The following is a 10,663-nucleotide window of genomic DNA, read 5'->3' as shown; positions in this document are numbered from 1 at the left end:
TAATCTTATGTTGCTGCTGTGACAAATTAACACAGACTTTGTGGCTAAAGCCAACACAGATTTACCCGACAGTTCTGGAGGTCAGAGGCCAAAATGAATCTCATGGAGTTAAAATCAAGATGTCAGCTGGGCTGCTTCCTCTGAGAGTCCTGAGGAGAATCTGTCTCCTTACCCCTTTCAATTTGCAAAGGCGCTTGCATTTTAGCACAGGCAGGACAACTCTTTCATCTCACCCTCTAGGTGAACTGAATTGCCTGCCCTTCCCTGAGCGCCATGTTGTTCCATGTGTCTACACTGTTTAGTGTTGTCCCTGCTGCATACAGTGTCGCCCTTCCCCTCACCCCCAGCCATCTGGTATCTTTCTTACCCTCAGGTCTTGGCTTAGTGTACCCCAGCTGTGCCCAGGACACTATGGACCCTTGCTCAGACTCCTGTTAGCTTGTTAGACTTTCCCTGACTTTGTATATAACATCTTCCTGGAAATGTGTATAAAGGTGTATGTATAAAATGAGACAACAGACTCACAGACACAGGAAGGCTTTATTCCCTGGCAGCTATAAAAAGAAGTTCCTGATTTGGTATAATTGTCAAACTCCTTTAAACCCTGAGTATTGTACAATGTATACATGATTCCTTAAAAATATTAAAAGCATAATTTAGACAATAAATATATGCAATTTCTGTCTTTAAAAAAATTTGGTCAAAAGTAAAAAATGGGTGTTCTCCCACCAGGGAGCACACCCATGCCATTCCCTTCCCCCTATCCTCCCTCCCCTTGGCACGTGTCCCCTAACCTCTAAGGCAGCGGTCACCAACCTTTCAGACCTCACAGACCACTGGTTGGCGACCGCTGCTCTAAGGGACCTTATGAGACTTGCAACCAGGGGAGCAATGGGCAGCAGCAGCTCATCCCAAGCTAATCCTCTGAACCTGTCTCCAAGTTCCCCTTTCCCCCCTTTTCTCTGACTTCCCAGTGAGCTAAGGCAGCCCAGCGTAGGCTCTCCTGTTACTTCTTCTATGCCCTTCCATGGTTCACTGCCCTAGTATGTTTTTGCTGTGGTCAATAAATTCTTGCTTTTCTACAAAAAAGTCAAAAAAAGTGCATATCATGGATTGTATATCCTGAACACACTCCTGATATAAACATCTAGAAATTCCAAATGGGATATAACATAATATTAAATATAAATAGAAAATAGAAAGTAATACATGAAAATCCAAGTGTGCCAGAAATGACAAAACTAAACACCCACGGTAAGCATTCGAGGAGATGCTGTACCTACCTGCTGTGGGGTAAGGAGTTGGAACTGACACCTACAAATAAAGTCCCTTGAAGGCTTTGTCTTCAGAAAATACATAGTTTAGTAAAAATGCATCCCAATACCAAAAGATGTATCCTTAGGAAGTAGATGTTGAGACAAAAGTACAAGAGGTTTATTGGGGAGCTAGAAACCCAGTGCACAAAATTGGTGTACAGGTAGGGTCCCTAGGTCGGGCCGGTGATCAGGGCCGATATGTGGGTTGACCGGCGGGTGGGTCATTCAGGGGGCCCCCGCTGACACCCACCTTGGTGGTGGCCTGGCATCGCCCACTCATTGGCCCTGACAGGAGGGCAGCTCCTGCATTGAGCATCTGCCCCCTGGTGGTCAGTGCGCATCATAGTGATCGGTCATTCCACCATTCGGTTGATTTGCATATTAGGGTTTTATAATATACTAGGGGCCCGGTGCACAAAAATTTGTGCACTCGGAGGGGGGGTCCCCCAGCCTGGCCTGTGCCCTCTCACAGTCTGGGACTCCTCGGGAGATAACGACCTGCTGGCTTAGGCCTGCTCCCGGGTGGCAAAGGGCAGGCCCAATCCCTAAGTGCAGCCCCTGGTCAGGCTCAGAGCAGGGCCGATTGGGGAGTTGGGGCGCCGCCCCGTCATGCACAGAGCAGGGCGGATCGGGAGGTTGCAATGCCACCCTCAGTCACGCTCAGGGTAGACTGATTGGGGGGTTGGGGCACCGCCCCCTGTTTTACTCAAGGCAGGGTCAATGGGGAGGTTGCGGCGCCACCCCCTGTCACTCACAGAGCAGGGTCCATCAGGGGGTTGGGGCGCTGCTCCCTGTCACTCACAGAGTACGGCCGATAGGGGAGCTGGGGCACCGCCCCCTGTCACACACAGAGCAGGGCCAATGGGGAGGTTATGGCTCTACCCCGTTACACACAGAGCAAGGCCCGTGGAGGGGGGTTGGGGCGCCACCCTCTATTACCCACAGAGCAGGGCCGATCAGGGGGTTGGGACACTGCCACTGTCACACTCAGGGCAGGGCCGATGGAGAGGTTATGGCTCTACCCTGTCACACACAGAGCAGGGCCGATCAGGGGTTGGTGCGCTGCACCCTGTCACACACAGAGCTGCAGGGCAATCGGGGGATTGGGGAGCTCCCCCCCTATCAGGCACAGAGCAGGGCTGATCAGGGGGTTTGGGCACTGCCCCCTGTCACGCTGATCCCGGTGCCGGGAGGCATATTACCCTGTTACTATATAGGATAGTGGCCTGGTGTACGGGTGGGGGCCGGCTGGTTTGCCCTGAAGGGTGTCCTGGATCAGGGTGGGGGTCCCCACTGGGGTGCCTGGCCAGGCTGGCTGAGGGGCTGAGGGCTGTTTTCCCGCTGGCAGTTGACTAAAAGCTCCCAACCGCTCCTTGTTTTCTTTTTTTTTTTTTATTCTGGGCCAGCTTTAGCTCTGAGGCCTCTCTGCTGAAAACATGGATACAATGTTGCGGTCCGGGGCTGACTGAAAGCCAGTTTTGTTTAACTTCTTATTTGCAACATAGTAATAGTTGCTTAGAGTTGCAGTTGAGAGGCGGGGACGTTGGAGTCTGCAGTCACTGGAGGAAGCAAGCCTCCCTGCTCCCTTCAGTGCATGGCTGCCGGCCGCCATCTTGGCTGACAGTTAATTTGCATAAGGATACGCTGATTAGCCAATGGGAAGGGTAGCGGTCGTACGCCAATTACCATGTTTCTCTTTTATTAGTGTAGATGGAAAATGACTATGAAAGGTAAAAGGAAGAAGCGGGGTTTTGCATGAAAAGTCTCAGAACAGGATATAGATCCAACATCTGTGAAAGGAAAGGAGAGGAAGCAGGTTCAGGCAGCAGGAACAGAACATGAGCAGCTCTGACAAAGTTTTAACCAACTGAACACAGGGTTCTAGAGCAAATATTGCCTGGTAGAGGAGTCTTGTGCTGGACAGAAATGACCAGGCCCTATGAACATACCCACTGAGGGCTGGGGCTGCCCAAGAAAACTGTGGCCTTACCTTAAAAGCCAAGGCATTTCTCTGGTTGGGATGGCTCAGCAGCCAATCAATGTTTCTCACATCGATGATGTTTCTCTCTCACCTTCTCTCTAAAAAATCAATGAAATCCCTAACCGGTTTGGCTCAGTGGATAGAGCTTCGGCCTGCAGACTCAAGGGTCCCAGGTTCGATACTGGTCAAGGGCATGTACCTTGGTTGCGAGCACATCCCCAGTAGGGAGTGTGAAGGAGGCAGCTGATCGATGTTTCTTTCTCATCAATGTTTCTAACCCTCTATCCCTCTCCCTTCCTCTCTGTAAAAAATCAATAAAATATATTTTAAAAATAAATAAATAAATAATCAATGAAAATATTTTTTTAAAAAGCCAAAGCATTTCCTGAAGGAAATAATAACTGGAACAGTCAGCTGAATCACTCCTTGCAGCTGAATGATGGGTTCTTGAATAGAGATCTGAGTGGCATAACTCCATAGCTGGGCTCTGGGTGATGGTAGTAGATGGGGCAGTATCTTTCTTGAAAATCTAAAACCACAGCTATTGCCTCATGGAGTTTGGGATTCAAATTTACATCCCACAGGGCTGATAAATTGACATAAGAACTGGAATTGGGCCAATGCTAGCACTTGAGGTTTCTGGCTGAAGAGAACTCAGGAACAGGAGGAACTACCCCACAATCCAGACCACAAAACTGGCTCAATATAAGCTCACAATTAAAATGTTAAACCCACAAGGAAACAGTCCACCATTAGTGAGAACACAACAAACAGCAGGATCAAAAAACCAGGGAGTTGAGTCTGGCCTGCGTGGCTCAGTGGTTGAGCATCAACCTATGAATCAGGTCACAGTTCAATTCCAAGGTTGCTGGCTCCATCCCCAGTCGGGGGCATGAAAAAGGCAGCTGATCAATGATTCTTTTTCATCATTGATGTTTCTGTCTCTCCCTTCTCTGAAAATCAATAAAAATGTTTAAAAAAAAAAACAAATGGAAAAAGTTGAATTTATATAAATATAATCCAAAATAGAACATAAACGTGATTAGTTTCATAAGGTATAAAACTAACAGGGCAGAAAGTGGAAGAAGCATGGAAAGGCATTGTAAATACAAATCACCAAACCTTAAGAAAAATCAAGTTACTATTATAAAGAAAAATTTGAAAACAGAATTTCTAAAAATAAAACACATAGTCAATGAAATTTTAAAAAACTCAATAGGTTGGATAAACAGCAGACCTAGACACAGCTGAAAAGAATTAGTCAAATGAAAGATAGATGATGAAAGTACACACAGAATGAAAGACACAGAGAGAAAAAATGATGGATGGAAACATACATTAAGAGCACAGCCTATGCCGAAACTGGTTTGGCTCAGTGGATAGAGCGTCGGCCTGCGGACTGAAAGGTCCCAGGTTCGATTCCGGTCAAGGGCATGTACCTGGGTTGCGGGCACATCCCCAGTAGGAGATGTGCAGGAGGCAGCTGATGGATGTTTCTCTCTCATCGATGTTTCTAACTTTCTATCTCTCTCCCTTCCTCTCTGTAAAAAATCAATAAAATATATTTAAAAAAAAAAAAAAAGAGCACAGCCTACAAACATCTACCATATATCTCATCAGATTTTCTCATCTACACTGCTGGTGGAAATGAAAATGGCAGCCACTTTAGAATTCTGGCAGTTCCTCTAATGATTAAACATAGAATGGTCATACAATCCAGCAATCCTATACATCTGCACAATGGAATACTACTCTGCTACAAAAAAGAAGGAACTTTTACTATTTGCAACAGCATGGATGGAACTTGAGAGCATTATGCTAAGTGAAATTAGCCAGTTGGAGAAAGATAAATATCACATGATCTCACTCATATGTGGGATATAATGACCAACATAATTTGATGAACAAAAATAGATCCAGAGACAAATGGCAGGGGAGGTAGGGAGGGTTAGAGAGCAACCAAAGGACTTGTATGCATATATATTAGCATATCCAATGAACACGGACACTGGGGCAGTGGGGGCTTGCCTGGGGGCGGGAATGGCTGTGGGGGGGGGGGGTGTCAATCAGGGAAAAAGGAGATATGTGTAAAACTTTAGACAATAAAAAAAAGAACTGATCACATTTACACGGAAAAAATAAATAAGAGCCTAATATGCTAAGTGTCCAATTGTCGAGTTGGCCATTCAACCAATCAAAGCATAATATGCTAATGATATACTAAGGCCGCTCAACCACTCACTATGATGTGCACTGACCACCAGGGGGCAAACGTTCTGACCGGTAAGTTAGCCTGCTGATGGGGTCTGGCCAATAGGGACTGAGAGAGACAGGCTGCCATTTGTCTCTGGATCTATTTTTGTTCATCAAATTATGTTGGTCATTATATCCCACATATGAGTGAGATCATGTGATATTTATCTCCTGCAGTCCCTCCCCGGATGGTCAACCTCCCATGTCCTTCCCAGGCCTGATTGTGCACTGGTGGGGTCCTTTGGCCTGGCCTGCGCCCTCTTGCAATCTGGGCTGAGGGACCAACCCCCCGAGTGCATGGATTTTGTGCACTGGGCCTCTAGTTTCACTATGAAAGATTTGAAAGCAGGTATGCAAATAAATATAAGTGCATGACTGTTCGTAGCAGTACTAGTCACAATAAACAAAAGGTGGAGACAACCAAATGTCCACCAACTAACAAATGGGTAAATAAAATGTGGTGTAGCCATATGATGGAATGTTATCTGACCATAAAAAATGATGGAACAACTAATACATGCTACAACATGGATGGACCTAGAAACTATTATGCTAAATGAAAGAAGCTAGTCACAAAAGACCACATGATATATGACTCCATTCATACTAATGTCCACACATTTATAGAAAGTATATTAGTGGTTGCATAGGGCTGGTGGTGGAGGAGAATATTAGAAGTAGGGATAACTAAAACATATAGGGGTGGTTTTTTTGAGATAATAAGTGTTCTAAAATGGACTGTGCTAATGGTTGCACATATCAGTGAATAAAAACCATTGAATTGTACATTTTTTTAATATATATATTTTATTGATTTTTCACAGAGAGGAAAGGAGAGGGATAGAGAGTTAGACACATTGATGAGAGAGAAACATCGACCAGCTGCTTCCTGCACACCCCCTACTGGGGATGTGCCCGCAACCAAGGTACATGCCCTTGACCAGAATCAAACCTGTGACCCTTCAGTCCGCAGGCTGACGCTCTATCCACTGAGCCAAACCGGTTAGGGCGAATTGTACATTTTAAATGGATGACTTGTATGTGTGTGAATTATATCTAATTAAAACTTTTATTAAAAAGAAAAGAAAGAATAGCTGACAATATTCAAGAATTGATAAAAGACATAACAATAAAATCCTCAAATTCAAGAGAAAAAGACTGACATCAAAGGAAAAGATATTAACCCTGGACGGGTGGCTCAGTCGGTTGGAATGTTGTCCTGTGGTTTGATTCTGGTCAGGGCACATGCCTGGATTGCAGGTTTGATTCCCCATCAGGGCACATGCAGGAGAGAGCTGGTGGATGTTTTTCTCTCACATCGGTGTTTCTTTCTCTCTCCCTTCCTCTCTCTAAAAGAATTAATAATCAATGAAAACGTGTCCTCAGATGAGGATTAAAAAAAAAAAACTTTTTAAAAAAGTAAAAGCTATTAGATTGACAATAGACTTCTATGATAAAAAATAGAAGTCAGAAGACAGTAGACTAACACCTACAAAGTGGTGAGGGAAAATAATTCAACCTCAATTTTATACCCTGATCAATTATCATATACCTGCAAAACCAAATACAGACATTTTTCAGAAAAGAAAAATTGAGAATGTACCATTCACTGAAAAACTACTGAGGACTAGCCTTTGAGTAGAAGAAAGAACGTAAGGGGCCTCGTTAGCAAAAAAATTTAGTGAACATGGGTAAATCTTTAACATGTGTTGACTTTATAAGACAATAAAAACAAATTTGGGTGGACACAACAAAATGGAACTAAAATACTAAACAACAATAACATGTAAGAAGGATGGAGCATGATGTCAATGAAAGCATCTTATGGACCTTGTGATTTCAAGGGATGGGCAGATATATCAATTCCATTTAAACTTTATAACTCAAATACGTTTAAAATGTTCATCATAGACTGTGGTCAGCTGACCAAGAGACATGAAACTGGCCAAGTTGCCTTGGCTGGTGTGGCTCAGTTGGTTGAGTGTCGCCCCATGCACCAAAAGGTGGCAGGTTCAATTCCAGGTCAGGGTACATGCCAGGGTTTTAGGCTTGATACCCAGTAGGGGGTGTGCAGGAGGCAGCTGATCGATGTTTTGCTCTCACATTGATGTTTCTCTTTCCCTCTCCCTCTTCTTTTCTCTATCTTTAAAATAAAATCAATAATAAAAAAATTGTTTTAAAAAAATAAAATGTTCATCATAGCACTGAGCTTGTGTGGCTCAGTGGTTGAGCATCAACCTATGAAACAGGAGGTCACAATTCAATTCCAGGTTGTGGCACATGCCTGGGCTGCAGGCTCAAATCCCAGTGTGGGGCATGCAGGAGGCAGCCGATCAATGATTCTCCTCTCATCATTGATGTTTCTCTCTCTCTCTCCCTCTCCAAAATCAATAAAAATATATTTTAAAAATAAAAATAAACTATATTAAAAATAAATAAATAAAATGTTCATCATAGCTGCTACAGGAACAGAAGCAGAATAACTCCCATCAGAGGGAGAAAAGGTGAATAAAAAAAAACTCGATTAATCTAATAGAAGCAGGAAAACAGGGAAAGAAGCAAAATAAAATAGAAAAAAATCCAAACATATCTATATTCACCATAAATGGGAAGAAAATAAGCTCTCCAGGAAAAAACAAGTGGTTAGCCCTAGCTGGTTTGGCTCAGTGGATAGAGCATCAGCCTGTGGACTGAAGGGTCCCAGGTTTGATTCTGGCCAAGGGCATATGCTTGGGTTGTGGGCTTGATCCCCAGTGTGGGGCGTGCAGGAGGCAGCTGATCAGTGATTCTCTCTCATCGATGTTTCTATTTCTCTATCCTCCCTTCCTCTCTGAAATCAATAAAAATATATTTTTTAAAAAATGGTCAGATTATAAAACTGACAAATCCAGCTCTATGCTTTGAAGTTTTAGTGAGGAACATTAGGTTATGATGATGGTTGCACAACTCTACTCTGAACACACTAAAACCACTGAATTGTACACTTTAAATGGATGGCTTATGCTACTTGAATTATATCTCAGTAAAGATGTAATTTAATAAAAGCCAAAAAAATGTCTAGATTAAAGACCTGTGAAAAAGGGAAACTGGACAGGTTGTATAATAAAATGTTGAGGACTATCCTTAAGGCACTGGAGGAGGGAAGAAAATAAACAAAAAGAGACAGAAAAAATAAAAATAAAAACCTAAAAAGAAAAGTACTAGATTTGATTGTATTTAAATATAAATTTCGGGGCAACACCTACCATGAAAAATCTTGAGATAGTTGGGAGAAGATTTTTGGTCATGTGTATAATCAACAGCGCATTATGCAGATTGCAACACTAAGAAACATCAAACGTCAGCTAACACCAGCACAAGGGTGGAGAATAACCTGTTGTTGTAAGGTTAATGCACAACAGGTGAGGTGGTAGAATGTGTGTGAAGTATGCTGTTAAAAATTAAAGATGTATACTGTAAAACTTAGGGCAATCATTAAAAATTAGATATAGCCCTGACCAGTTTGGCTCAGTGGATAGAGCCTGCGGACTCAAGGGTCCCAGGTTCGATTCTGGTCAAGGGCATGTACCTTGGTTGCAGGCACATCCCTAGTGGGGAGTGTGCAGGAGGCAGCTGATCAATGTTTCTCTCTCATTGATGTTTCTGGCTCTCTATCCCTCTCCCTTCCTCTCTGTAAAAAATCAATAAAATATATTTTAAAAAAAAATAAATAAAAATTAGATATAATAAGTGAATGGCAAAAAATAGAATTATTTTAAAAATAATTTAAGCCCTGGCCAGTGTGGCTCATTTGGTCAGGTGTCGTATCATGCACAGAAAGAATATTAGTTGTATTCTCAATCAGGGCACATGCCCGTGTTTCCGCCTTAACCCCCGGTCAGGGGCATGCAGGAGGCAGCTGATGGATGTTTCGCTCTCACATCAATGTTTCTCTCTCTCCCTCTCCCTTCCTCCCTCTCTAAAAATCAATTTAAAAAATCTTTTAAAAAACTAAATAAATTAATTAAAAATGGAACTTCCATTTGACCCAGTAATCCCATTCCTAGGAATATATCCCAAGAAAGCAGAAACACCCATCAGAAAGGAGATATGCACCCCTATGTTCATAGCAGCACAATTTACCATAGCTAAGATTTGGAAACAGCCTGAGTGCCCATCAACAGATAAGAGGATTGAAAAACTGTGGTACATCTATACGATGTAAAAAAGAAGGAACTCTTACCATTTGCAACATCATGGATGGGCCTGGAGAACATTATGCTAAGTGAAATAAGCCAGTCAGAGAAAGATAAATATCACATGATCTCACTCATTTGTGGAATATAATGAACAACATAAACTGATGAGCCAAAATAGAGCCAAAAGAAAAAAAATATCTTAGGCTATAATAGAAGTAATCCTGTTATTTGCAAATTTTTAATATTTTCTACAATTTTTGTGATATTATACTATGTTAGTACAATTTTGGTAATATTATATTTACAATCTTTTTTCTTGAAATATTAATTTTTAGTGCATGTAATATATTTTAAATAGTTTTTCTTGAAATATTAATGTTTATTGCATGTAACATTATTATACTTAAAATCATTTTTCGCCGAAACCGGTTTGGCTCAGTGGATAGAGCGTCAGCCTGCGGACTGAGAGGTCCCGGGTTCGATTCCGGTCAAGGGCATGTACCTGGGTTGCGGGCACATCCCCAGTGGGGGATGTGCAAGAGGCAGCTGATCGATGTTTCTCTCTCATCGATGTTTCTAACTCTCTCTATCTCTCTCCCTTCCTCTTTGTGAAAAATCAATAAAATATATTTAAAAAAAAATAAATAAATAAAATCATTTTTCTTGAAATATTGTTTATTGCATGTAAAAACAAAATACATATGGAAAAAAAACTAAATAAATTACAAATAGAACTTCCATTTGACCCAATAATCACACTCCTACAAATCTATCCCAAGAAAGCAGAAACACCAATCAGAAAGGATATATGCACCCCTATGTTCATAGCAGCACAATTTACAATAGTTAAGATTTGGAAACAGCCTAAGTGCCCATCAGCAGATGAGTGGATTAAAAAACTGTAGCACATCTACACAATGGAATACTATGCTGCT

This window comes from Myotis yumanensis, unplaced genomic scaffold (genome assembly GCF_028538775.1).
Source record: "Myotis yumanensis isolate MYYU_CA2020_CCGP unplaced genomic scaffold, mMyoYum1.0.hap1 SCAF_9, whole genome shotgun sequence".
Taxonomy (NCBI): domain Eukaryota; kingdom Metazoa; phylum Chordata; class Mammalia; order Chiroptera; family Vespertilionidae; genus Myotis; species Myotis yumanensis.
The sequence above is the reverse complement of the archived record's forward strand: the minus strand, read 5'-3'. Positions refer to the sequence as shown.